This window comes from Ursus maritimus, unplaced genomic scaffold (assembly GCF_017311325.1).
Source record: "Ursus maritimus isolate PB19 unplaced genomic scaffold, ASM1731132v1 scaffold_14, whole genome shotgun sequence".
Lineage (NCBI taxonomy): Eukaryota > Metazoa > Chordata > Mammalia > Carnivora > Ursidae > Ursus > Ursus maritimus.
Window position 1 is genome coordinate 50,492,922 of NW_024423786.1, and position 27,219 is coordinate 50,520,140.

Here is a 27,219-nt window from a genome sequence, read left to right on the forward strand (position 1 = left end):
TATTTCCACCAACCAATGAATAAGAAAAATGTGATACACACACACACACACACACACACACACACACACACACAATGGAATATTATTCACTCATCAAAAGAAGGAAATCTTGCCATTGTGAATGGTGAATGGTCTTTGAGGCATTATGCTAAGTGAAATAAGTCAGACAAAGAAACACAAATACTTTATCATATCACTTCTAAGTGGAATCTTAAAAAAAAAATCAAAACATAAAAACAAGAACAAAGCTCATGCATACAGAGAATAGACTGGTGGTTGCCAGAGGAGGAGAATGGGGGTTGAGTGAATTGGGTGAAGGGGTTAAAAGGTGTAAACTCCCAGTTATTACAACAAGTAAGTCATGGGAATGGAATACACAGCATGGTGATGATAGTTAATACTGTATTTTATTTTATATTTCAAAGTTGCTAAGAGTAAATCTTAAAAGTTCTCACCACAAAAAATTTTGTAGCAATCTAAATTTATTGTGGTGACCATTTCAAAATATATACAAATATCGAATCATAATGCTGTATCTGAAAATAGTATGTTATATGTCAATTACACCTTATAACTTTCTCGTTACATTTCCAAACATACTGAACTTCTCCTTGATGAGGGATGTTCTTCACACTCACCTTGAAGACTACCTCTCTCTACTGTCCTCACTCTTCTTGTTCCAACCATGAGATCAGAATGGGTTTAGAGAGTTGATAACCTACTGATAGGGAAAATACATTAATGGAAGAGGCTCATGCAGGAGATGAACCTTCCCATGAATCAGATGTTATATTACTAACGACAGACGTAAAATGATTTCAAATGAGATAAAAATGCAAATACCCTCTCTACTGTGAAAGACTGGTCATTCATGAAACCCACAGTCAGCTTATATATACATTTACAAGCCCTAGTACTTTTACTGAGATAGGAAATACAGTAAGGGCAACAAAGGATTTTCATTTTCATAGAGGAAACCAGTAACCAGTGGTTCTCAAATTTTAGTGTGCATCAGACTCACACAGACTGTCTGTTAAAAAACAGATTATTAGGTCCCACTGCCACCGTTGCAGCAGATGGAAGTGGAGTGTGAGAATGTACATTTCTAACAGTGAGACAGTGATGCTGTTTGTCCAAGGATCACATTTTGACAGCAACCACACTGGATTAGAACACTAAATCAGTGAAGTGTCTTTGTGTTGTGTTCAGGTCTGACATCACCCATCCTGCAACACAATAAGTACGTAATACATATCTGTTCAGTAACAGGCTACAGGAATGATGGCAGCCTTACTCCTTGTGCTCAGGTTCTTGGAGTTCTCCAGTATTGTGTCTCTGTGTAAGTTTCTCTAAGAGGAGTCCAGAAAAGTCCACTCCTCCAAGGTGAAGTCCACAGCCACACCACCAAAGGTCACAATCCAAATAATCATACATATGGTGACTTGAACCAAGGAACATTATCCATGTTCAACTGGAAAAAGGATGAGAAAAACAGCGGTAATAAAGAGTTTCAAGGTCTCTCAGACTCCAAGGTTCAGTGGTCTAGATCTTCTAATAGCTACATTCACTCACTCCAGTCACATGGCTTCGAAAGAAATTCGAACTGGTCTCACCACACCTGGACAAGGAGCTCTTGTCTCATGTCCCTCTAATGCAGCACACACCGAGCACATTGCAGACATCTGATAAATGCTCGTGAATGAGTCAATTCTCTGAGAAAAGCACACCTTCATCTTCTTTATCATCTGTGAGACTGTACAGCAAATACAAAAGGTCACCATCACGAGAGTCAAGTTTAGTGAGTACTTACAGAAATGCTGAGATTATTTTCAGAGTATTCCCTCACCACCAATACGAAAGGCTCTATTTTGTGGGGAAATTCAACAGGGAATCAGTCTTTGAGTGACTTTATTTCTTTAAGAAGCTCTGGAGACAGGTCCACCTAAAAGGAAATGTGTCCATCTGGTGAATACGAGTATGTCATTTTGTACAAAGATACACTTTTTTCTTAGCCAAGAACAATCTCTCAGCCAATCAACCACCATCCTTTCTGCTTTTATCTTTTCCTCAGGAAGGCAGAAAGGGACCTTAAAAAGACATAGAAGAAAACAAAGAAGGCAGGTACACCCAGAGAGGACCATGATTCCCACATTTACCTGCCCAGAAGTCACTGTATTCTAGTATGAAATTCCCAAATATCCCTTCAAGAAATCTTACACAAATACAGACTACTGCCATGGGATATCAGAGTGGTCCTGTCTCACCCAGAGCCCGGAAAGAGGACAGTGAGTCATGCTGCCCATGAGGAAAATAGGCTCAACTGACAGGGAAGGAAACTTAAAGCCCTGAGAAATGTGACTCAGTTTTTCCTCAAAGCAATATAATAAAAAAAAAGTTTGTAGTATCTCTTCCCAATGTACATATATCAGTAAGGTAACTTAGAGAACAGCAGTCACTGGCTCACTTTGGCTCCTCCTAAATGAGCCAGCAGTAAGTGGCTCAGACTACTGATTTCAACTGTGCAAGAGGGACTTAAAGCAGAGTCTACTGAAAACAAAGGGTATCGACAAGGACTTACCAGAGGACAAATCAATGGCTGCCATCCTGTAAGGGTGACATGATTTACCTGACATTCCTTTCTTTGATCCCAAGATCATTTCAGGGTATCTTATGAATGTAAGTATATATGGCCATCTCCATCCCTCTGGGGACAGGGTTATCTGGAGTCCTACTATGTAATGATCATTAATAAATATCACTCATCAAATATATGCTAGCTCTGTGCAGATGATATGAGAAACCCACTAAAAATGGTAAGCTCTTCCACTCTGGACAACGGGATGCAGCTTCCTCAAAAAGTTGAAAATAGAGCTACCCTATGACCCAGCAATTGCACTACTAGGGATTTACCTCAAAGATACAAAAGTAGTGGTCCAAAGGGCCACTTGCACCCCAATGTTTACAGCAGCAATATCCACAATAGCCAAACTATGGAAAGAGCCCAGATGTCCATCAACAGATGAATGGATAAAGATATAATAAACACACACACACCAGAATATTACTCAGCCATCAGAAAGAGTGAAATCTTGCCATTTACAATGACATGGATGAAGCTACAGTATATTATGCTAAGCAAAACGAGTCAGTCAGAGAAAGACAAACACCATATGATCTCACTCATGTGGAATTCAAGAAACAAAACAGATGAACATATGGGAGGGGGAAAAAGAGAGGGAAACCATAGAGACTCTGAAAGAACAAACTGAGGGTTGATGGAGGGAGGTGGGTGGGAGGTAGGCTAGATGGATAATGGGTATCAAGGAGGGCACTTGATATGATAACTGAGTGTTATATGTAAGTGATGAATCACTGAATTCTACTCCCGAAACCAATATTGTACTATATGTTAACAAAACAGATTAAATTCTTATTATTTAATTATTTAAATATAAAAATTAGGGAAAAAAAAGAATTCAAAATAAGTCATAAAGATATTCAAGAAACTCAGAAGAATGGATGAACACAGTAAACATTTCAACAGAAATAGAAAATATCAAGTAACAAATAAGGCTGGCTGTGTTGGGGCTGCCTCTCTCAGAGAGTGTGACTTCTTGGGAGAGACTACTTTTCCTTAAGAGGAGGAGAAAAATGTCTCTTTCATTTCTGAAGATGATGTCCCAGGAGTCAGTGAAATTTAGAGATGTGGCTGTGATCTCTTCTCCAGACCAGTGGGCTCATCCGAGCCCTGAAGAGAGAAAACTGTATAAAGATGTGATGCTGTGATTACCTTGTATTTTGGGGACACTGTGTTTTGGGACACTTCTAAGGTAGAAGTGATAGCCTCTCTGAGGCACGGAAAGGAGCCTCGGATGGTGGAGAGATGTAACAAGTGCTCCATGCCCAGTGTCAGCAAGCTCTCACCATGCTAAAGATAGAAAACTTCGTACTTCTGCCCAATGTTACGAACATGACGAGTGCGTCATGACTTTCTTTTTTTTTTTTTTTTTAAAGATTTTATTTATTTATGTGACAGAGAGACAGCCAGCGAGAGAGGGAACACAGCAGGGGAGTGAGAGAGGAAGAAGCAGGCTCCCAGCGGAGGAGCCCGATGTGGGACTCGATCCCGGAACGCCGGGATCACGCCCTGAGCCGAAGGCAGACGCTTTAACGACTGCGCTACCCAGGCGCCCTGCGTCATGACTTTCAATCATGTCTTCCACCTTACTGAACATTAGTGAATTCACAAGGTAGAGAAAGCCCATAAACACAGTCAAAACACAAAGGCCTTTAGGCACTGCTCATCATTTAGAACACTCTAAATAATTTATATTTTAGATAAATACTAGGAAGTGGCAAACCCTTTAATGGAGCTTCAAAGTGTATTCAACACCAGAGCATACACACAGACTGCAGCCACACAAATGTGATGGATATCAGAAGGCCTATAGATTTCTCTCATCCTTTCACACACCCCAGAGGTTTCATGTTGGCAAGACTAAACCTGACTCACCACCAAAAAATTCATACTCAACAGAAACTCTTTGCCTGTTAAGTCTTGTGGACCTTTTACAATTTCTCAGGAAAAAAAAAAAATTCCACACCAAAAAATCCATTTTAGAAGGAAGTATCACAATTATTTTAAAAAGGACTTCAGCCCATACGATTTATCCTACATCAAGAAGTTCATACTAGAGAGACCCTACCAATGTAACGATTGTGAAAAATCCTTTAAAACCAGCTCAAATCATGGGGCACCTAGATGGCTCAGTTGGTTAAGCATCTGACTCTTGGTTTTGGCTCAGGTCATGATCTCAGGGTCATGAGATCAAGCCCCGTGTCAGGCTCCTCACTCAGTGAGTATGCATGGAATTCTCTCCCTTGTCCCTCGTCCCTCTCATGCTTGATGTCTCTCTCTCTCAAATAAAATATTTAAAAAAATAAAAATTAAAAAAAAACCAGTTCAAATCTTAATAAACATCAGAAAATTCAAACTGGAGAGAAGTTTTTCTTTTTTTATTTTTAAAGATTAATCATTTATTTGAGAGAAAGAGCACAAGTGGGAGGGGCAGAGAGAGAGAGAATCTCAAGCAGCAAGAGGCTGACATGGGACTTGATCTCACAACCCTGAGATCACGACCTGAGCTTAAACCAAGAGTCAGATGCTTAACTGCTGTGCCACACAGGCGCCCCAGCTTTTCCTTTTTACATTTTAATTCCAGCGTAGTTAACATACAATGTTATTTTATTTTATTTTTTTTTTAAGAGAGAGCAAGCGAGCAAGCAATCGAGCAGGGGGAAGGGGGAGAAGGAGAGACTCTTAAGCAGGCTCCTCACTCAGCGCAGGGCGCAACACAGGGCTGGATATCACGACCCTGAGATCACGACCTGAGCCGAAATCAACAGTTGGACACTAAACTGACTGAGCCATCTAGGTGCTCCGTATGCAGTGTTATTTTAGTTTCAGGTATACAATGTAGTGATCCAACAATTTCATGTATTACTCCGTGCTCATTAGAATAAATGTACTCTAAATCCCCTTCGCCTATATCACCCATTCCCCACCTCCCCTCTGGTAACCAACCATCTTTGTTCTCTATAGTTAAGAGCCTGTTTCTTGGTTTGTCTCACTTTTCCCCCTTTGTTCATGTTTCGTTTCTTAAATTCCACATGTGAGTAAAATCACATGGTATCTGTCTTTCTCTGACTGGCTTATTTCCCTTAGCACTGTACCTCTAGATTCATCCATGTTGTTGCAAATGGCAAGATTTCATTCTTTTTTGTGGCTGAATAATATTCCATTGTATATACACACCACATCTTTTTATCCATTCAACAAATGTCCTTTTTATGTAATGAATGTAAAAAGACCTTTACCCAGCTCATAGATCTTCAACATGACCAACAAATCCATACTGGAGAGAAACCTTACATATGCAGTAATTGTAAAAAGACTTTTGTCTGTTTCTCAGATTTAACTTGACACTGAAGAACTCATACTGGAGAGAGACCATACCAGTGTAATGTTTGTGAAAAACCTTTAAATATCACTCAAATGTTATTAAACATCAGAAAATTCATTTTGAAGAGAGGCCTTTTACAGGTAATGAGTGTGAAAAGATCTTTTGCTATTGTTCAGTCCGTAAGTGACATAAAAAAATTCATACTAAACAGAAACCCTATCAATGTGGTAAATGTCAAAAAAATTTTAACAACAGTTTAAATCTTGGAAATACAAAAAAATTCATACTGAAGAGAAACCCTTTGTGTGTAATCACCGTAGAAAAGTTTTTAGCTTAAAACAAAAAATTCTTGACATCAGAAAATTCATGATAAAAAAAAAGCTCTAAAAATATTCAGGATGCAGAAAGGCATTTAGAAATAACTTACATTTGGTTTAATTTCCAATTTCTAGGAAAAGAAACGTGGAAAACTTTTTAGTCAAAGCCCCATGCTTCTGCATGCATTCAACCTACAAAGAGTATTTTAGAGATATAAATACATACATGGTGAAGAAGTCACAGGGAGATATGACTACAAATGTACTTTCTATATTGCAATGAATTGACTCTGAGCAAAACTGGCTAAACATGTTCAACCAAAACTTGAAATTGAATAAGGCTGTTCCTATAATAAGTAGTAGGTTAAGATGCAGCAGGAAGGGTACAGTGAAAAGAACATATTCATTTTGCTGTCTGTTCATAATCTATTTCCACCAGATGAATACAACCATATTTTTAATACAGGCAGATCTCTAAAGATGTAAACTTTTGTAGGGAGAGGACACAACCCTAGTCTAAGCATAAGTAAGGAAAACAAAAGCCATCTCTTTGGAATTAGAACTATCAGAAAAGAGGGTTGCCTGGGTGGTTTAGTCGGTTAAGCATCCAACTCTTGATTTCGGCTCAGGTCATGATCTTGGGGTTGTGGGACTGAGGCCCATGTCATGCTCTATGCTGGGCATGGAGCCTGCTTGGGATTTTCTCTCTCCCTCTGCCCCTCCCCTCTGCTCTCTGTCAAAAAACAAAACAAAACAAACCCCACAAACTATCAGAAAAGAAGAAACTTTGCCAGTGGACAATGAAAAATGAAAAGTTGATTATGATGAAAAAAACTAAAGAGTTAAGAGGGTAGGAGGATGAAAAAAGATGGCGGAGGAGTAGGGGACCTTTTTTCAGCTGGTCCCCTGAATCAAGCTGGATATCTACCAGACCATCCTGAAAACCCATGAAATCAGCCCGAGACACAGGAAGAAACTAACATCTCCAGCGCTGAGTATTGAGGTACGAAGCAGGGAGCTGTGAATCTGAGCAGAGATATCGGAAGATAAACGGAAGGGGGAGGGAGCCGCCGCGCTTGGGCGCCGGGAAGTGGTAGCCACCTGCACTGGGGAGCAGGCTGGGACTAGGCGCTCCGGAGTGTTCGTGTGACCAGACTGAAAACTGGAGCTCCGGAGCACGCGCGAACCACACTGAAGCAGGGAGCTCGGGAGCACACGCAGGAACCGGGGCGGCTGGAGGTGTTAGAAGCACAAAGGACAGAGACGTGCGGGCCCTGGAAGTGAGGGCTGGGACACGGGTTGCCCGGGACGCTGCGGGGTTTTTAGCAGCACCGAAAGAAACAGTTTCCCCAAAAACAAGAGTCCAGGGCCTGACGGATTCCCCAGGGAATTCTACCAAACATTCAAAGAAGAAATAATGCCTATTCTCCTGAAGCTGTTTCAAAAAACAGAAACAGAAGGAAAACTACCAAACTCAATTCTATGAGGCCAGTATTACCTTGATCCGCAAACCAGGCAAAGACCCCATCAAAAAGCAGAATTACAGACCGATATCCCTGATGAATATGGACGCCGAAATTCTCAACAAGATCGTAGCTAATAGGCTCCAACAGTACATTAAAAGGATTATCCATCAAGACCAAGTGGGATTCATCCCTGGGATGCAAGGGTGGGTCAACATTTGCAAATCTATCAGTGTGATAGATCATATCAAGAAAAGACTCAGGAACCATATGATCCTCTCAATTGATGCAGAAAAAGCATTTGACTAAATACAGTATCCTTTCCTGATTAAAACCCTTCAGAGTGTAGGGATAGAGGGTACATTCCTCAATTTCATAAAAACCATCTATGAAAAGCCTATAGCGAATATCATTCTCAATGGGGAAAGGCTGGAATTAAGATCAGGAACATGACAAGGATGCCCATTCTCGCCATTATTGTTTGACACAGTACTAGAAGTCCTTGCAAACAGCAATCAGACAACAAAAAGGAATCAAAGGTATTCAAATTGGCAAAGAAGTCAAACTGTCTCTCTTCGCAGACCACAAGATACTCTATATGGAAAACCCAAAAGACTCCACCCCCAAACTACTAGAACTCAGAGAGCAATTCAGTAATGTGACGGGATACAAAATCAATGCTCAGAAATCAGTTGCATTTCTATACACGAGTAATGAGACTGAAGAAAGAGAAATTAGGGAATCCATTCCATTTACAATAGCACCAAAAATCATAAAAGATTCTGGAACACAGCTTGGTGACCCCTCTTCACGTGTGGTCTTGAACCATCCTTTCTTTTGTGTTCCCATTCCCCTATTTCCTATTTTGGGCCAGATCTTCTGTCCTAAAAACTTGACTCATACCTTATCCCCCTTTCCAAACCCCCTCCCAATAAAAGCCCACACACATACATATTTAATTTGTGGGGTGTCTCCATGACTCTTGAGTGATTTGTGCAAAAATCCTGAAGAAGCTAAGAACACCCCATCCTTTGTTCCCAATCTCCTTTTCAAGATCATTCCTTGATGTGATTCAAACTGATACACTTGTATTTGGATGAATCAAACCTAAGTTACTCTCTAATCTTGGGGTAGAGAGAAGCAGAAGCAATGAGGAGGGCTTTCCATGTAGAAACTAGGGCCAAGAGACCAAGAAAGGGAAGATGAATATCCAAGTCACCCAAGAACTTTTATGTGGGTGCAAGAAACTTGTATCAAAGTGGCCACAAGACTATGTAATAGGAGAAAGACAAATGTAACCCCTTGTTTACTGCTAGAAACCAAAGTTTTGTGTGAAATCTTGAAATTTATTGGGAAAGGGAGAAGGTATGAAAGTTTGTACCTATCTGTTCTTTCCCTCATTCCTTCCTCTCATTTCTGAACTGCAGGAGACTGATCCCCCATGGGCTTTAGTGACTCCGTCCCTGGGGACTGTTTGTTTGATGGAGATTTTGTTGTGCTGGGTACTTCCTTTCTCACTTGCTATTGTTTTTTTTTTTTAACACACATGCTTACCCTCACCTTTCTCTCTTTACCCTGGGAAAATACAATGAATAAATAAAAACTTATTGGTAAAAAAAATTTGAAGTATTGGAACATGTCAATATTTTCCATTGAATATTGTTAATTCTTAAGTGTGATTTTATTTTGACTAGTCCCTAATTGGTCTCTCTTCCATTATTTCAGACACACGTCCAATTTTACAACAAAAGTCAGTGTTACAAATATAGAAGAAATATGGAAATTCCCTTTGGTATTTACTCTTTTGGGACTGCCTTTAATAATATTGGAGTTCAGCTGCCTTTTCTTCTAATAATCAGAAAAGCTTCACCGGCTATACAGCTGGTTCATTTGTTGCTTATTATGTGGTATTTGTGGTATAACTGACAGGAAAAAGCAATGTGAAAGGCAAAGAAAAACAGTGAGATCAGATATAGAGTGGTTGGTGGGAATACAAGTTGGTACAGCCACTTTGGAAAACAGTGTGGAGGTCCCTTAAAAAGTTAAAAATAGAGCTACCCCATGATACAGCAATTGCACTACTGGGTATTTACCCCAAAGATACAGACGTAGTGAAGAGAAGAGCTGTATGCACCCCAATGTTCAGAGCAGCATTGTCCACAATAGCTAAACTGTGGAAGGAGCCGAGATGCCCTTCAACAGACGAATGGATAAAGAAGATGTGGTCCATTTATACAATGGAATATTACTCAGCCATCAGAAAGAACGATTACCGAACATTTGCAGGAACATGGACGGGACTAGAGGAGATTATGCTAAGTGAAATAAGTCAAGCAGAGAAAGATGGTTATCATATGGTTTTACTCATTTATGGATCATAAGAAATAGCAGGGAGATCGGTAGGAGAAGGAAGGGAAGAATGAAGGGGGGGGTAAACAGAAGGGGGAAGGAACCATGAGCGACTATGGACTCTGGGAAACAGAGGGCTTCAGAGGGGAGAGGGGTGGGGGATTGGGATAGGCTGGTGATGGGTATTAAGGAGGGCACATATTGCATGGAGCACTGGGTTATACACAAACAATGAATCATGGAACACTACATCAAAAACTAAGGATGTACTGTACGGTGACTAACATAACATAATAAAAAATTAAAAAAAAGAGTTAGGAGGGTAGACAGAAGAAATACAAAGGTCAGTGGATGAGCTGGTTTCTGTTGCCTTGTCTAAATGGATATAACTCTAAGACACCTAGCCTCCCTGTATAATTACACCATTCCTAGATGGATCTAGAGAACAAAGAGGAGATGAGCAAATTGCAACAATTCTATTTAGTTTCAGGACATGGAGAATCTATTACTTATACTGTTATTTGAAATAAACTGATTTCTAGTATGCTTTAATGAATAAATGCTAGGGCTTTTATTTATTTATTTGAGACAGAGAACATGTGAGCAGGGGGAAGGGCAGAGGGAGACGGAGAGAATCCCAAGCAGACTTGTGCTGAGCGCAGAGTTCATGCAGGGCTCAATCATGACCTGAGCTGAAACCAAGAGTTGGATGTTCAACCGACTGAGCCACCCAGGCGCTCCAAATGTTGTGTTTTTTTTTTTTTTAAGGGAAGTTAATGAAGTCACAGAGCCGAGGAGTACAATAAGTGTACTGAAAAATACACTAGAGAGGTTCAATAGCAGACTAGGTTAAGAAGGAAGGATCGGCAAACTTGAAAACAGAGTAGTGGAACTCACCTAATCAGAGCAGCCAGAAGAAAAAAGAATGGAAAAAGGAGTGATGATTCCTTCAGGGACTTATGGGACAACAAAAAGTGGAACGACATTTGCATTATAGGAACCCCTTAAGGATAAGAAAGAGAGAAAGGGGCAGAAAGCTTATTCAAACTAATTATGGCTGAAAACTGGAAACAGTTTTCTGGAAACAGACATCCAGGTCCAGGAAGCCTAGAAGAGTTCCAAATAAGATGAACCTAAAGAGATCCAAACCAAGACACATTATAATTAAAGTGTCAAGATAAAGACAAGGAGAGAATCATAAAAGGAAAAAAATCGACCTGTTATATACACAGAAGCTCTATGAAACTGTCAATTTTTTTCATCAGAAACTGCAGGCCAGAAGGTAGTTGCACAATATAGTCAAAGTGCTGAAAGGAAAAACTGCCAACCAAGAATATTTTACGAGGTAAAACAATCATTCAAAATTGAAGATGACAGTGGCACCTGGGTGGCTCAGTCAATTAAGTGCCTGACTCCAGCAGGTCCTGATCTCAGGATCCAGGTATTGAGAACCGCGTCCAGCTCTGCGCTCAGCGGTTGAGTCTGCTTGTCCCTCCCCCTCTCCTTCTACCCCTCACCCTACTCGTGCTCTCTTTCTCTAACAAATAAATAAAATCTTAAAAAACAAAAACAAAACTGAAGACAGTTTTCCAGACAAACAAAAGCTAAAGTAGTTAATCATCAACGGACCAGTCTTACAAGAAATGTTAAGACTTCTTCATGCTGAAACAAAGGGCACTAATTAATAACAGGAAAGCATATGAAATGTAAATCTCACCAGGGAAGAAAATATATAATAAATTCTGAACACTCTAACGTTGTAAAAGTGGTGGGTTAACAATTTAAATGCTAGAATAAAGCTTACAACACAAAAGTAGGAAAAAACTATACAATAATTAGTTAAGGGACACATGAGATAAAAAATATATATTGTGACATAAAAACATAAATCATGGAGGGGAGTAAAAGTGTAGAGCTTTAGAATGCAATGAAACTAAAATATAAGCTGTTATATGTAAGCCCCTACCCACACGGTAAGCAAGGAGCCTGATGAGGGACTTGATCCCAGGACCTGGGATCATGACTTGAGCTGAAGGCAGACACTTAATCGACTGAGCCACCCACGTGTTGTGGTGACTATAGTTAATAATACTGTATTGTATATCTGAAAGTTGCTAAAAGTAGATCTTGAAAGTTCTCATCATTTAAAAACAACCAAAACCTTGTAACTAGATGTAATGGATTTAATTATTGTGGTTATTGTTTCAAAATATATACAAATATCAAATCATCACTAGATGATTGTCATACACCAGAAACTAAGGTTATATGTCAATTCTACCTAAATGGAAAAAACCCCACCAAAATGTAAATAGGGGAAACCAACAATTAGTGTACGGCATTCCCTAGAAAGGACAAATCAGCCTCTCGGTGCAGGTGGGTAACACTGGACCTCTTCTCTCATGGTGATGGCAAAGATTCACTCTCAGTAGAACAGATTCACACTCTGGATATGGATTTGCCTTTCCACTTACAGTGCTTCTACTGGTACCACTTTGTATGTAATCACAAAATGCCTTATCTATACATGGCACTCGCACATTTTGTTCCTAATTAAGAAACACATTTCACTGCAAGGTGAAACAAAAGCAGCATGTCCTCAGAATCAAATGTCCTTATTACATACCTCCATGACTCAGGAGCTGAAGCAAATAAAAAGTCAAATAGCTTACTGAAAACATAGTTACAGTGCCATTAAGAGACCGCCCTCTAAAGTGATGGGCTTCTGTCTCATGGGACACAGTATATGCTTTGAGCCAGAGAGCATTACGTGGTACCCCCTACCCACAGCCAGAATACATGGATCCAAGAGTTGATCGGTCAACATAGGAATGGCTCCATCAACAGAGTATCTGCTTCTGAACCCAGCAATTTAGAGGGCTGAGGGCTGGATACCTAAGTTCCTAATGAGGAATGATTTCCTCAGACAACACAATTATAGTTCCACTAAATGGGAAGATGAGATGGCAACATGGTCATTTGGAGCTGTTTTTTGTTTTTTAAGATTTCTTTATTTATATTGAGAGAGAGAGAACCTCAAGCAGACTCCTTGCTGAGTGCCGAGCCTGACGCAGGGCTCGATCTCATGGTCCTGAGCCAAAATCAAGAGTCCACTGCTTAACCGACTAAGCCACGCAGGCACTTTGTCGTTTGGGGCTTCTTCTAATACCACTAAGCCAACTGTTAAAAAACCGAAGCTTTTTTTGTTTTGTTTTTTAAAGAGGGAGAGTGAGTTCATACACTGGCTGGGGTGACTGATCCCATTTACCAGAGAGAAAATGGGTTACTGCTATACAAGTGAGGCAAGAATTTAGTGTAAGAGGTTTCCTAATTCTTCCACGCTCCACAGAAAAGGTTCAAGGAAAATTACAGCTGGGAAGAAAAAGCAAGACCAGAGACTTGGACCTTTTCAGACTGAAGAATGTGGGTAACTACCAGGCGCAGAACCCAGAGTTGTTGATGTTCTGTTAGAGGGTAAGAAAAATATTGAGTTGGGCACTGAAGAAAGCCACGCATATCAACTACCATGCCAACACCAATTTACAGAAGAACCGTATTTTTGCAAGTTTTTTTCTTTCCTTGTTACATATCTTTATATGCATGTGTTCACTTTTATAAACCACTGACTTCTTATTTTTACTTACATACAAGTATTAGAGTATTTAGGTGACAGAATATCCAGTGAGACTGTGACTAAACCTGGAATAATTAATAGGGCCTGCAATGGGGACACAATGATTATCGGGATTTTTGCATCTCTCACTTTGGGGAATGATGAGAAATTCTTCACTTGAAGAAATAAAACAACTTAGAGTTGTTTTATTATTAGAAGGGATTGCAAAGGTGCACACAGAAGGGTACATATGAATGCCAGTTACCAATTCATTCATCACAGCTCCAAAATCCCTCCAGTACCTCGTATGAAATAAAGCAGTAGATTCTTTAAGGCTTTTTATCTTTTACACTGAACATGTGAAGCTTTGTCAATTGAGGCAATGCGGGAGCACTGCATAAAGCAGGGAATTTCTCTTGCTATAGGATTCTTCCATCAGGTGCAGGATGGGTCAACGGTGTGGGCTAAAGACATCTTGCGATGCTTCACCCGTGCCATGTAACCAGAACTCACAGTCCCCAGGTAATCCTGAAGCCTTGGTACAGTCACCACCTTCCTGGGCCCCTTGCAATAGTAACAACTTACGCTAAAAAGCTTCCCTCTTGCAGACACACTCTGTATCCCTCTGGACATAGGTGAACTCCTAGCTTCTTTACTATATCCCTCATGACATGTGACACTGTGTGTTCCAGGATGCATACCACATGCTGGCCCAACTCCCTCTCTGCACTAAACCACAATTAGCCCGTGCCCCATGAACTGTCCTCCAAGTACTCCAGGTGTGGACACGGCATTGGACAGTCTCCTCTTCTTGAGTGGATCCAAGACCTGTGACTTGTCTTTAAGTGATACAATATAGCAAATATGAAGAGATTCTATAGGTGTAATTAGGGTTCCAAGTCAGTAGATTCTGAGTTCATCAACAGGAAATTATTTGGTAGGCCTCACTTAATCAGATGGAAGTCTTTTAAAGAGTATCTAGGCTTTCCCTCAGATTATTTCCCTTAACTGGCCAACTGGCAAGGAAATACCCGTGGCTTCTAGGAGCTGGGGCCAGCCCCCAGCTGCAAGGAAATTAATTTTGACAATTACTAAAGTGAGTGTGGAAACAGATTCTCCCCTAGTTAAGCTCTAGTGACTCTTCCCTACTTAAACCTGATAAAAACAAAACCCAAGCAATATCCTGACTGTAGCCTTTTGAAATTCTGAGTAGAGAACCTGTGTAAGCCATGTATAGATCCCTGACCCAAAGAAACTGTGAGATAATAAATGCAAGATGCTGTAACCCATCAAATTTCCCATATTTTGTTAGGCAGCAATAGCTAAATATATACCTACCATAGTAAGGGCTGAATTCTTGCCTTGGGGAGGGGCATCCACTTCTGTACATAGCTTCTGTCACCTGACATTATGTTTGGTCAAGTTCATCCACATTGTTACAAAGTATTTCAACAGTATGAAAACACAACAATTTACTCATTCTTCTATTATTCCATGATTGGAATTTATTTGATTTAAGGCTCTTTCAAATAGTGCTGGTATCAAAAGTATTTATGTTTACTTGATATACATGTGCACGCCTTACTGTTTTGTCATAGAAAGATGCATATGTAAAAATTTAGTACATACTGGAAAACTAAAAAAAAATTTTTTCCCAATACTCTCCCAAACCAGCCGTAAATGTATATCCTCAGCAACTCTATCTTTAAAACATTCATCGGGGCGCCTGGCTGGCTCAATGGGAGAGCATCTGACTCTTGATCTCAGTGTCACGACTTCAAGGCCCATATTGGGCATAGAGCTTACTTAAAAAAGAAAACCAACCAACCAACCAACAAGCCTTCAGCAATTGTTTCCTTATGGCCAGCTAGCTCACTGGAATGTCTAAGTGATAAGCAGAGAGGCTGACAGCAATTATTTCCAAGCCTCATGGACCCTTGAGAGATTTCTGGCAGTTTGCATGGGCAGGGAAATCTAGTCATTTACCTATGGACTGATTCCAAACCCCTAGGGGTGTGTCTATAAGGAGTCACAGGTGTATGGTTACTACGGACATTCCTTAAGGCAATCAGAAATCCAGTTTGCATAGGAAGAGAAACCCAAGAGTGGACTTCCAAATCATTAAAAGAGACTGTGACTTTCTGTTTATGAAAACAAACATGTCTAAAAAAACAAAAACAAAAAACCCAAAAAAACCCACATTTCTAAGATTGATAATAATGTGTGAATTTTCACGGAGAATTTTTTTTTAACATTTATTTATTTGAGGGAGGGAAGGACGAAGGGAAGAGAGACAGCGCACGGGCTTGGCGGGGGGTGGTCATAGGGAAAGAATCTCAAGCAGACTCCCTGCTGAGCATGGAGCCTGGATGTGGGGCTCGAGTTCAGAACGCTGAGATCATGACCTGAGCTGAATTCAAGAGTCGGATGCTCAAGCACCCAAGTGCCCTGAGAAATTATTTTTGATGCTCAGTCACAAGGATTTTGACTAAATCCTTGAATGAATGTCCTATTTATCAAAATAAATCACAATCATGTTTTTTCTTATTCTCTCTTGATTCACATAATTTGAAGAGGTATCACTTACTTTTCCTGTCAGTAATACACTGATAATTAGATTCCTCCCTCGGCATTTTTCTCAACCAAATAAAACGTCTCTATGAATTCTGGGAGTGGGTCTTGACACACTCCCCTCTCTCAAACTTCAATGTAATCAACCAAATATAGAAGGCTTTCCCAATGCCTACTCTCATCACTTCTATACCGGCTAACTCCTATGCTTTGTCTTTTTCAGATTTCAATACCGATTCTCTTTTCTTACCTCTCCCTACTCCCACATAGAGAAAACAATACTATTCTCTACTCCGGCTCCAGAACACTAATCAATTTTTATCCAATTTTCTTGGATAGATGTTCACCTCCTCTAACAGTTGACAAGTTCCCTAAGAACTGCCCTGGACTGGATTTTTCCCCTAAGCACTAATCAAATAAGCATTAACTAAGTGAGGCTATATCCTCTAGTACAGGTATAAATGAAGAAAAGATTGCATTCTCACTCACTTTCCCCTTCTACATGGCTCTCAAATCATTTCCTATTCTTCTTTTCCGTAACAAGCATCCTCACCTAGGGGACCAAGATTGTATTTTAAAACCTAAAGATCCTAAAAAACAAACAAACAAACAAACAAACAAACAAACAACTTACGCATCCTAAAATTCTATCTTGACTCCAAGCCCTCATTCTCATCTTTCCTGAAGTCCATTCCCAAAGTGGGAGTTAGTGGATTCTATTTAAGTTGTAAATGGATTCAAATCATTCCCAGGCTTAGGCACTTCCGAATGGTCTTAGAATGCTGGCTAGACTGCCTCACTTGTTCCCCTAGTCCTGTCCTTGCTCTCCACTCCATCTCCCACCACTTGCTGTCTGTTCACCTTCTGCCAACACTCTTGCCTCAGTTCAAGAAATACACTCATCTTCCAACTAGGCTATATTTTGCTCACGAAGTTCCCTTCATCTGACATTTTTCTTATCCACTCTACAAAACCTCAGGACCACTCAAAAACCTGCTTACGTAAATCCCACTCATGCTTCCCTTCACAATGTAAATATCAGTCCCTTCCAATAGGTACTACCACCTCATATTAACCCATTCTTATGTTCCTATTACAAATGTGCCAGTATTTATCTGAAATCTCTTTCCCAGGAAGACTGTATACCCTATGGTGGCAGTACTATGTCTGTTTTGATGGTCATTGTTTCCCTGTCCCTGGCACACAACCTAGCTCATTAAAAGAATTCAATGACCCTTTGTGGAATGTAAGACAATTGCCACTCACCACCAAAAATGTTACAGTATAGTACATAAAAAGAAAAGGAAGACAAAAATTGAGTTATAACATGAAAACCACTTAAGTCTCACATAAAATGTTGCCACACAATATAACATAAAGCAAAATACTGTACTTCTGCAGTATATTACTCAGAATTGGACAGGATATTCTTTTTGAACAAGTAATAGGCAATGAAAATAAAATTTGTTCTTTGTATTTCTCCATAATTTTTAGAAGTTTTTAAAGAGGTGATTCACTGTCATGTGTCACAAGAATTATCTAACAGAATTTACAATATCCAGCAAAAAGTATGTATACTTGTTCTTTGACTGAGAAAACCAACCTGAGAAGCTTACCCTTACCTTGAAACACATTCCCACAAATGTGAAACACTATATACAAGAGTTTATTCACACATGTATTAACAGAAATAAAGCAACTGAGGCACCTGGGTTAAGCGTCTGCCCTCGGCTCAGGTCATGATCCCTGGGTCCTGGGATTGAGACCAGTATAGGGCTCTCTGCTCAGCAGGAAGCTTGCTTCCCCCTCTGCCCCTTCCCCTGCCTGTGCTCTCTTTCTCTCATAAACAAATAAAATCTTAAAAAAGAAAAAGAAAGAAAGCAACTGTTACAAAGGCTGTTGTGAAATAAGATATTCTGAGTATCAAAGTATCACCCCATATGTGACTTTTCTTCTACCAAAGGAAAAGTCTATCTTTAAAACAGAGTGCTCTGGTGATCATTAAGAGGCAAGCAATCAAACCTGGCATCCGAGGGATGGTATAAATTTAAGTCTTCTTGACAGAATATGCAATCTGATGTATAAAACATCACCTATAGAATATTCTGAAATGATGTTCTGTGCCTCTGCAACAGGAATTGGCACACTTTGGTCACAGGCCTGGCTGGTAAACAGTTTTCTTGGAACACACCTAACCCTATTTGTTGCCTCAGGTCTGTGACTGCTTGCACACTACAAAGGCACAGGTGAGTAATTACTTTCTGGACATTTCCAGACAAAAAGTTTGCCACCCTCTAGTCTGGACCCAATTGCCAGCTGACAGAAAATACAAGAAATGGAAGAAACACCTAAACACATTGTGAAAATAAATTACAAAATTTCAAAATGCGTGACTTTCTAAAAGAACACAGATGGTTCATAAAAAGTCAATATAATGCACAAACAATAGGGAATGGTGTAGGTTAAAAGACTAAAACAATCACCATATATAAACCTTGCCTGGGTCCTAGGTCCAAAAATCACCAAAAACATACATTAGAACAATGTGGGGAAGTTCAGCTTTTACACAGACTAGAGGTAAGATGGCATTATCCTCCTTAATTTTCCTGGGTCAAAGAAAGACTGTGGTTTTAGTAGGATAATGTCTTTATCTTCACAAGATACATTACCAAGTATTTAAAGATCAAGTATTATGTCCGCATTTTATTTTCAATTTATGCTCTCAGTTCACCATAAAATGCATTCAGTTATCCAGAGAAAGAGCCCGCATGCAGAAATGGTAAAAATGGGTGAAACTACTGTAACGAACATTCACCGTACTGGATGTTCAACTTTTGTTGAAAGTTTCAGATTCTACAGAAGAAAAACTGAGAGGAAAAAAACCACACTTAGTCCAAACATCCCGTTAAGGGTACACTCAGTTATTCTGGAACTGGTGTCATAAAGCCCCCATCTTTTTCTCCTGGAGGCCTTCTTATGATGGTTTGTGGGGGATGCACGGTCGTTCAGAGAACGAGATAGCGGAGTATTCTTGCTTTCATCTAGAAGAATGACTTGTGGCTCACATGTTCGTACTTATATACGGAAATATGCACACTCTTGAACCTAAGTCTCTTTTCCTTCTACCTGTAGGTAACGTTCAAAAAGAAAGAACAGCTAAAGACAAGGCCAAACGCTCGCAAGAAACTTTCTCTTGCATATGAAAAGAGCAAAGGCCCACCGAACCAATGGATTCCCCAATACTCACCAGAACGGCCAGGAGCGCCAGAGTCGTTGAGAACCGCAGGGCACGGGGCCGGAGCAACCTGCCTCGCTCAGCGGACATTCGCTTCCTCCTGGAAGAGTCACGAAGGTTACCTGGGCGTCTGAACAGGGAGGCACCGTGGCCGAAAACACTCTGCAGGCGCGCCCTCACCGCACCTCCCGGCCGGCCCAACGCAGGCACCAGCGACAGCGAAAGGCGCGAGCTCAGGGGGCCCGGCCCCTCTCAATAGGCCCCTTGGAGACTGGGTCACACCTGTGTTTTAACGCCCTCCTTGCACGCGGCCTTACCGAACACACGCTCAGACCCACGACGACCAACACGAATTATCCCGGAAGACGCTGAGCAACCCGGCAAAGACAGCCGCGGGCGAATGACGCCACTTCCGCTTCCTGCCTCTCGTCCTAAGGGGCGGGGCTTCAATTCGGACCGCAGGCCTCGTGGTTCCCTTCACGCAGGGAAACTGTAGCTTCGTCCCCCGTGGGTGCGGAGGGCCCTGGAGTCGGCCTAGCGCGGGGGCAGAGGGCAGGGACCGACCCGAGGGACTAGGATGGGGCTCGAGGCAGGCCCCTGCTGTGTTTGGAAGTCAGGAGGGCAAGGCTGGAGGGGGGGGGTCGGGGGCTCCCCTCAGAGGATGCTTACTTAACAATTTTGAGGGTTCCCGCCTTACCTTAAAAATTCTCTTCAAACTCTAGATTCCATACAGATTTCCTAATTTTCTTCTAAATGTATTACTTTTAGTCACATTTTAAGAATATATTTTCGTGGGCTAGTGGATCCGTCTTTCCTTTTTCTTCAGAAATAAACCCTTCTGTAGTATTATCTATTGATAAACTATCCTTGACATACTGATTTGAAATTCCACTTTTGTTACATAGTAAATTCCTCTATATACACTTGCATCGTTTTCTATTTTTTTTATTTTTCAAATTTTTTCCATACAATCCAGGGCTTCCCATACTAAGTTGTGGATACCAGGCATTTTCAGTTATTCAGCAATGGTTCCAAAGTTTCTACTACTGTCATGTGTGATGTGGATTTCAGTGGGTGGTTGTGGTGGAGTTAATAAAGGTCCTTTTAGATCCTGATGTATTAGCACACACACATTTACTGAGAATGGTTTATGTGGGTTATCAAATGTGTTTTACTCATTTCTTGAATTCATAACTGTTTTGCTACTTTAATGTTTCATCTGTTTCTGTATAAAATATTTCATTTTCATGTAGCCAAAGGAGTCTTTTGAAAAAAGTCTCTTCGGGTTTGGTTTTGTTTTGCCTTGCCTTGAAAAATTCTCTTTAAACTCTAGATTACATACAGACTTCCTATTTTCTTTCTTAATGTAGAAGTTTTAATGACATAATGTTTATTCCTCCAAGAATGCAGTTTAGCATGTGGTGTGAGATAGTGGATCCATTTTTCCTTTTTCTCCAGAAAGACAGTCTACTGTAGTATGATCTATTGATAAGCTATCCTTGACATACTGGTTTGAAATTCCACTTTTATCAAACAGTGAATTGCTCTACATACACCTGTATCAGTTTCTAGACTTTTCTATGAAAACAATATATACTTAGCATCATATCATACTTTTTTTCTTGCAATAATTTTATACTATGTTTTAGCATTGAGTGGTAAAAATATAATGGCAGTTAATGGTTATTACATCTTTCTCCTCAAGGTTCTTCAGAGACATAAAATTATTTATGAATTTACTTATGTAGCTATTATCATGATGTTCCCTTTTGTGTTTTGCAACATCTCAATTATATCGAGATATAATTCACATACCATATGATTTATTCTTTTAAAACTATACCGATCCATGTTTTTTAGTATGTTCAGAGTGGTGCAGGCATTACATTTTAGAACCTTTGCATCACTCTGTAAGCACCCTTGGCTGTCCAACCCTTATTTTCCTCCTCCCTCAACATCTAAGCATCCACAAATCTTTCTTTCTCTATCAATTTGTATTGTATAGTCATTTCATGGAAATGAAATCATATAATCTTTTGTGAATCATTTTTCACTTAATATGCTTTTCAAGATTCATATGCTTTGTAGTATACATCATTTTCTAAAAGATTTTATTAATTTGAGAGAGAGAGAATGCGTGAGCATGCTTGAGTGGGGGAGGGGCATAGGGAGATGGGGAGAGAGAATCTCAGGCAGACTCCATGAGCACTGAGCCTGGCTGGGAGCGTGATCCCAGGACCCTGAGATCATTACAGCCAAAATCAAGAGTTAGCAGCTTAACCAACTGAGCCATCCAGGCGCCCCCATCATTTCTTTTTCTTGGAAAATGAATATTCCATTGTGTGAGTACATTACATTTTATTTATTCATAAGTTGATGAATGTTTGGGTTGTTTTCACTTTGTGGGTATTAGGAGTGTGTATTTTTTTTTTTTTTTAGTATGCTCTATGCCCAAGGTGGGGCTTGAACTCATGACCCCGAGATCAAGAGTCGCATGTTCTTTGTTTTTTTTTTTTTTTTTTTTAAAGATTTTTATTTATTTGTCAGAGATAGAGAGCACAAGCATGGGGAGTGGCAGGCAGAGGGAGAAGCAGACTCCTGACTAAGCAGGGAGCCCGATGCAGGACTCTGGGATCATGACCTGAGTTGAAGACAGACACTTAACGGACTGAGCCACCCAGGTGTCCTAAAAGTTGCACATTCTATGGACTGAGCCAGCCGGTGCCCCCTGTGGGTATTAGGAGGAAAGTTGCTATGAAAATTCATGTATATCTTTTAGTGCAGAAGTCTTTTTATTTTTATTGGCTATTGTATTAGTGGTCGCCAGAAAACAAAACACACACACACACACAATCAGGATTTAGAACATTAATATCACCTCCCCCTAAACTCTGAGTTTCTGTCAGACGGGCCTCTTAAGGGGTTTTGAAGGGTGTGAGAGGGTTGCAGCTGTGCCCATGAGGGGTGGGTATGGGAAGGGGGTTGCCTCTTGGTCAAGCAGAGAAGGAGGTTGCAGGTTTTCGAGGGGCTCTGTTCAGGGCTCATCTGGGACATGGGTTGTGGTCAGGCTAGAGAAGAATATGTTTTGTAGTTGGGGTCTACTTTCCAAGAATGTAGGGTACTGTGAGCTAGAAAAACAAAGAGTTAGGGCCAAGTGCATATACCTGTCAGTTTTATCTGTAAGCTTGGTGGGGGGTGGTGGGGGGACGGGGAGTGGCTTTAGTAGAGTCCTTCCAAAGGATAATGCACTATACAAATTTCATCCAGTGACAAATATTGTTTGTGTATGTGATATTTAGTATCAGGCAAAAATTGATACTAGAGAGAGAGCGAATGTGAGACAAGTCTGCACTCCAAAGATCATTCTATCAGCATTGGTACACTTGACTGACATACACATTCAAACATTTATTAACTGCTAGAGTCTATGTACTTGTATGACATTTGAAACAAAACGAAGGCCCAATAGAACTTACCTTTCATTGGGAGAAAGAAAATAAACATATATAAATAAAGAGTAATAATGGAATTTCTTATAAGTGCTAATAAAAAAGTAAAGACTATATAGGAATCCTATTTTAACCTCACATTATTGTTACTTAACCATCTAGGACATTCCATATGGAGATTTGCTGATGTTGTTGATGCTGTTGCTCTCTCTGATATCACATGTTAGAAGTAAAGGAGGGAAAGAAGTAAAGAAGGAGAAAAGGAAGGAAAGAAGGAAGGCGGGTGGGAAGAAAGGAAAAACACTGGGTTTGTTCTTGAGAGGTACAGTCTGACGTACCTGTGGAACACCCCACAAATAATTTCCTCTTGGCAGTGGCATGGATTGACCTTGTGTTGTGTCTAATGACAGTAGTGGGAAATAGAATTGGGTTACAGAGGAGCAAATCTGAAAGACAAGATTATGCTTGGCTCAGCCTTCCTCAATGCTCCTTGTTTGAAAGTGGAGAAAGCAGGGGTCCTCTTAACTGAGAAGGCACTCTGAGACCCAAAAACAAAGCTGATGACTCCATAGTATTTCTTTTTTTTTTTTTTTTTTAGTTTTTTTTGTTTTGTTTTTTTAACTTATTTGAGAGAGAAAGTGAGCAAGAGAGAGCACGAATAGGGGGAGGAACAGAGGGAGAGGGAGAAGTAGACTCCCTGATGAGCAGGGAGCCTGACACTGGACTTGATCTCAGGACTCTGGGATCATGACCTGAGCCAAAGGCAGACGCTTAACCAACTGAGCCACCCAGGTGCCCAACTCCATGCAATTTATACAGGGATTTTACTCAGGACAACTTACAGATGGGGGTGGGGGGGGGTCGGGTGTGTGACAGTCCAGGTGCTACACAGCTATTCTCTGCAAAGTCCGGACCTTACTCCACAAATTTTACAAATCAAGAGGATGCCCCCCTTTCCTTTTCCAGGGGGGAACTGTAGTGAAATCAAAGGTTTCACATGCACCCAATTGACAGCTAACTTTTAGATTTTGTGGTGCACTCTGTGTTTCACAAAGGGGAGAGACTATGTTACCTTTAACAAATTTACAGAGGACCAAAGCAAGCCCCAAGAGAGGCCATTACTGGAACATGAGCAAAAAGGAGGGTCAAAACTGCAGTCGATATTGTCAGCAATCCTACAGTCCTTCAGTTCTCACTGTGGCTCCCACTTCCTAAGGACAGCCCTTCCCAACTAGTGACCCTCATGCATCACAAATAAACTCTCATGGACACTGTACATATTGTTGGTCATGAACCAAATGCTAATGGGGTGGACTGTAGTAAACCCTGTGTTGGGTCACCTACTTCTCCCTTCAAAATTAAGGGCTTATTCTCCAGGTTCAGGGAGTACAGTCATCTGACAGCCCTCATCCTTTAACCCTCTTAGAATTGCCCTCAGCTAAAGGAAGCTGGCTCACTTACCCCCTTAGATCTCCTGCTGTGGGAGCACAACTGCCTGACAGCCATCTGTATCCACTACCGTCTTTGCTCTGTGGACGCTGCTGGGCTGCTCCCATCCACGGACTGATCACAGGTAGATACCAGTGCATGCCCACTGCCACACTCACACAATGACATTCATGACCAGGGTTAATGAACCCTGCCAAAATGGTGACTCCTCTTTCTGGCATGACGGACCTCAAGTGCTAGGCAGCTGGAAAGCTTCAAGTTCAATAGGACCTTGGCCATGTCTCTGGAAGGGCTATCCTTGTAGGTGTCAAGACCTCTAAACCTGCTGAGGCCAGAGTTGAGGAGACCTGAAGCAAATACTGCCCAATTGGCTCACTGGGCATTACATTAGACAGGGCTGCTTCTACTAAGAAGCCTTGATTTCTGGACCCACGTATCCCATATATTTGAGTTAGAGCATATTATGATTGTCACTGACTTAGAGTGTACATGCATCCTGTGAATTGTGTAGCCAGAATATCTACCGTATGCAAATGTCTGCTCTAAATGTGATCATACTCTTTGAAATTAAACTTGTTGCATATTTTCCATTAAACAAACTTTTTAAAACCATACTTCACATTTTTTTTTCTCTCCACAGTTTTACCTCTATTCTCACGTTCCCTGACAAACATTATAGGTGGCTTATATTGGCACCTCTATTTCCTCCATACTCACTCATCAGCCCACTCTGCCTGGATTACATATGCCCCTATCCCTTATGTTAGAGGTAAAAAATGGAGTCCTCCCTAATATCAACAAAGACCTTCATGTCACCAGCAAATGTCAAGGGATATTTTCAGTCCTCATTTGGTTAGTCCTTTCAACAGAACCAAAACTATTAACCACTCTGCTTTTCTTCAGAAAGACCTCTTTGCCTCCACAACACTGTGGACTAAGTGATCTTTGAAATCTCCAAAGATTCTTCAAGGAATGAGCATCCCATAAAGTTGATTCCTGGTTTTGGTTCTTGTAGGAGTTAAATGTTTCTTACGGGGTATTTTCTCATTTTAAGTCAAACCGTAGAAAGAAGAATTCCTTTTTTTGAGAATATACCTTCATCTTTGCCTACTGTTGCCTACACAGACATGACTGAAAATTTGCCATTCTTTCATCTTTGTATCCCATGGGACCTGAATTGTTTGCAGCGAGGAATCCAGAACAATTTATTCAATGAAGACTTTTGAGAATTCAGCCACTGAGATGATAATAACATGTCCTGTTGCCCCTTTTCTATAATTCTCTGATGGGAGCCTAGGGGAAAACCCAAATGGGCTCTCCTGGGACAGACTGCAGAGAAAAGAAAGCTTCAGTGATAATCATCAGAGAGGGTAGGATCACTGCTTCACAGTCAGGGCTAGAGTGAGAAAGTGGGCACTGGGCTTATCTCTAGAGTAATGAGACAGGTACAGTCCCCCATTTAGTCTACAAAGCTGAAGTCTCTGTAGTTTGAAGGTGCTTTACTTGCTACTTAAACCAGTCTTCCCCAGCTCTTGTTCTGTTTACTTCTCTCTCTTTCAGAATCCAGAGACGCTCTGCAGTAAGTTATTTTCCAGTGAGTCTCCTCTTTATTCTTTCCGATGAATTCTAGGTTCCTGTTCCATTTCCTGTCCCATCATTTATCATTAACTACTCACTCGACATGTGTTATGCATGATGTGTTGTCCTCTTTGTTCCTCAAGTGATTGGATTTTTAAAAATTATATTCCCTGTTTTTGCTGGCAGATTTGTCTTACTGATAGCACTTAATAGTTCTGTACTGTTGTCTTCCTTTAGTGTCCACAATATATCTACGAAGAATGTAATCATTTCTGACATTCAGTATTCGGGCTAATATCCATTTCCTATCTTACTAATCTCTATAAATATTCAAGAGAATATCGAGTGATTAAGTTGGAGTAGATTGTCTGGGCCTGCTCACAAATTTAATATAAATAATTTAGTGTGTTAATGTAGAATACCCTGTTAGCTGCAGTTTTTTTTTTTTTTAAGTGATCTCTATGCCGAGCATGGTGCTCAAACTCACAATCCGCATGCTCTACTGACTGAACCAGCCAGGTGCCCCTTGGTTGCAGTTTTAAACAACTATTTTTTATTGGGTTAAGAAACTGACCGAAATTTCTTCATGTAGTAAGAGGCTCTTTCCAGGCAGCTAACCACAGTAATGACTGTTACATTTTCTCAAATACTTTTTCCATTGTGATTATGGTTATGATTCCTCTTTATTTCTCTATTTTCGTGACGTATACTTTTAGCAACAGCATTAATGAGCTTTCCATTCCTAAAATACTTGTGTTACTTGTTTAGGATATATTACTCTTCTTAAATAGATATGACTGCATTGTTTTTAACTTTACTATTCCATGTTGTTGTTGTCTGTCTACATTTAGTCATATGATGAGCTTGAAGAGTCCTTTTTTGTGTGTTATAGTGGATGCTTTTGGTCTCAATCTTTATTATACACCTAACGTTTCATGTGTTAACACCTAGTATGTGCAGGCACCATGTAAATCTTTAGAAAGACAATGGAGAGCAAAAACAGTCACAACCTCTGACCCACAAATAAACATAAAATCACCAATGTGAGAGGCACATTAAGCAATAGTACAGGTTGCTCCACTTGTGCTCCTCACATACTCTGTTCCTCCTGAACCTCACTGTCTGCTCTCCATCTCACTGGCCTATCAAATCCCTTCCATTACCAAGCTCACCCAACCACGGGGAAAGTGCAAATTCTGTTCTCAGGACCTGAAATATGTGCTCTTTCCCTA

The 27,219-nt window shown here is 40.5% G+C and overlaps 1 long non-coding RNA gene across 3 annotated transcripts; it reads right to left on the bottom strand.

The window, feature by feature from the left end:
• Window positions 1–61: 61 nt before the first annotated feature.
• Window positions 62–21,629, bottom strand: LOC103676350. 3 transcript variants are annotated; one of them, XR_572077.2, is made up of 4 exons: window positions 19,829–21,629; window positions 19,524–19,611; window positions 1,847–1,942; window positions 62–1,753 (listed from the first exon to the last, which is right to left on the bottom strand). It is a non-coding gene; the product is annotated as an uncharacterized LOC103676350 (long non-coding RNA). The 3 variants fall into 3 exon arrangements; XR_572075.2 differs by lacking the exon at window positions 1,847–1,942 and having other exon boundaries at window positions 19,794–21,629; XR_572074.2 differs by lacking the exon at window positions 1,847–1,942 and having other exon boundaries at window positions 19,829–21,626.
• Window positions 21,630–27,219: the final 5,590 nt, after the last annotated feature.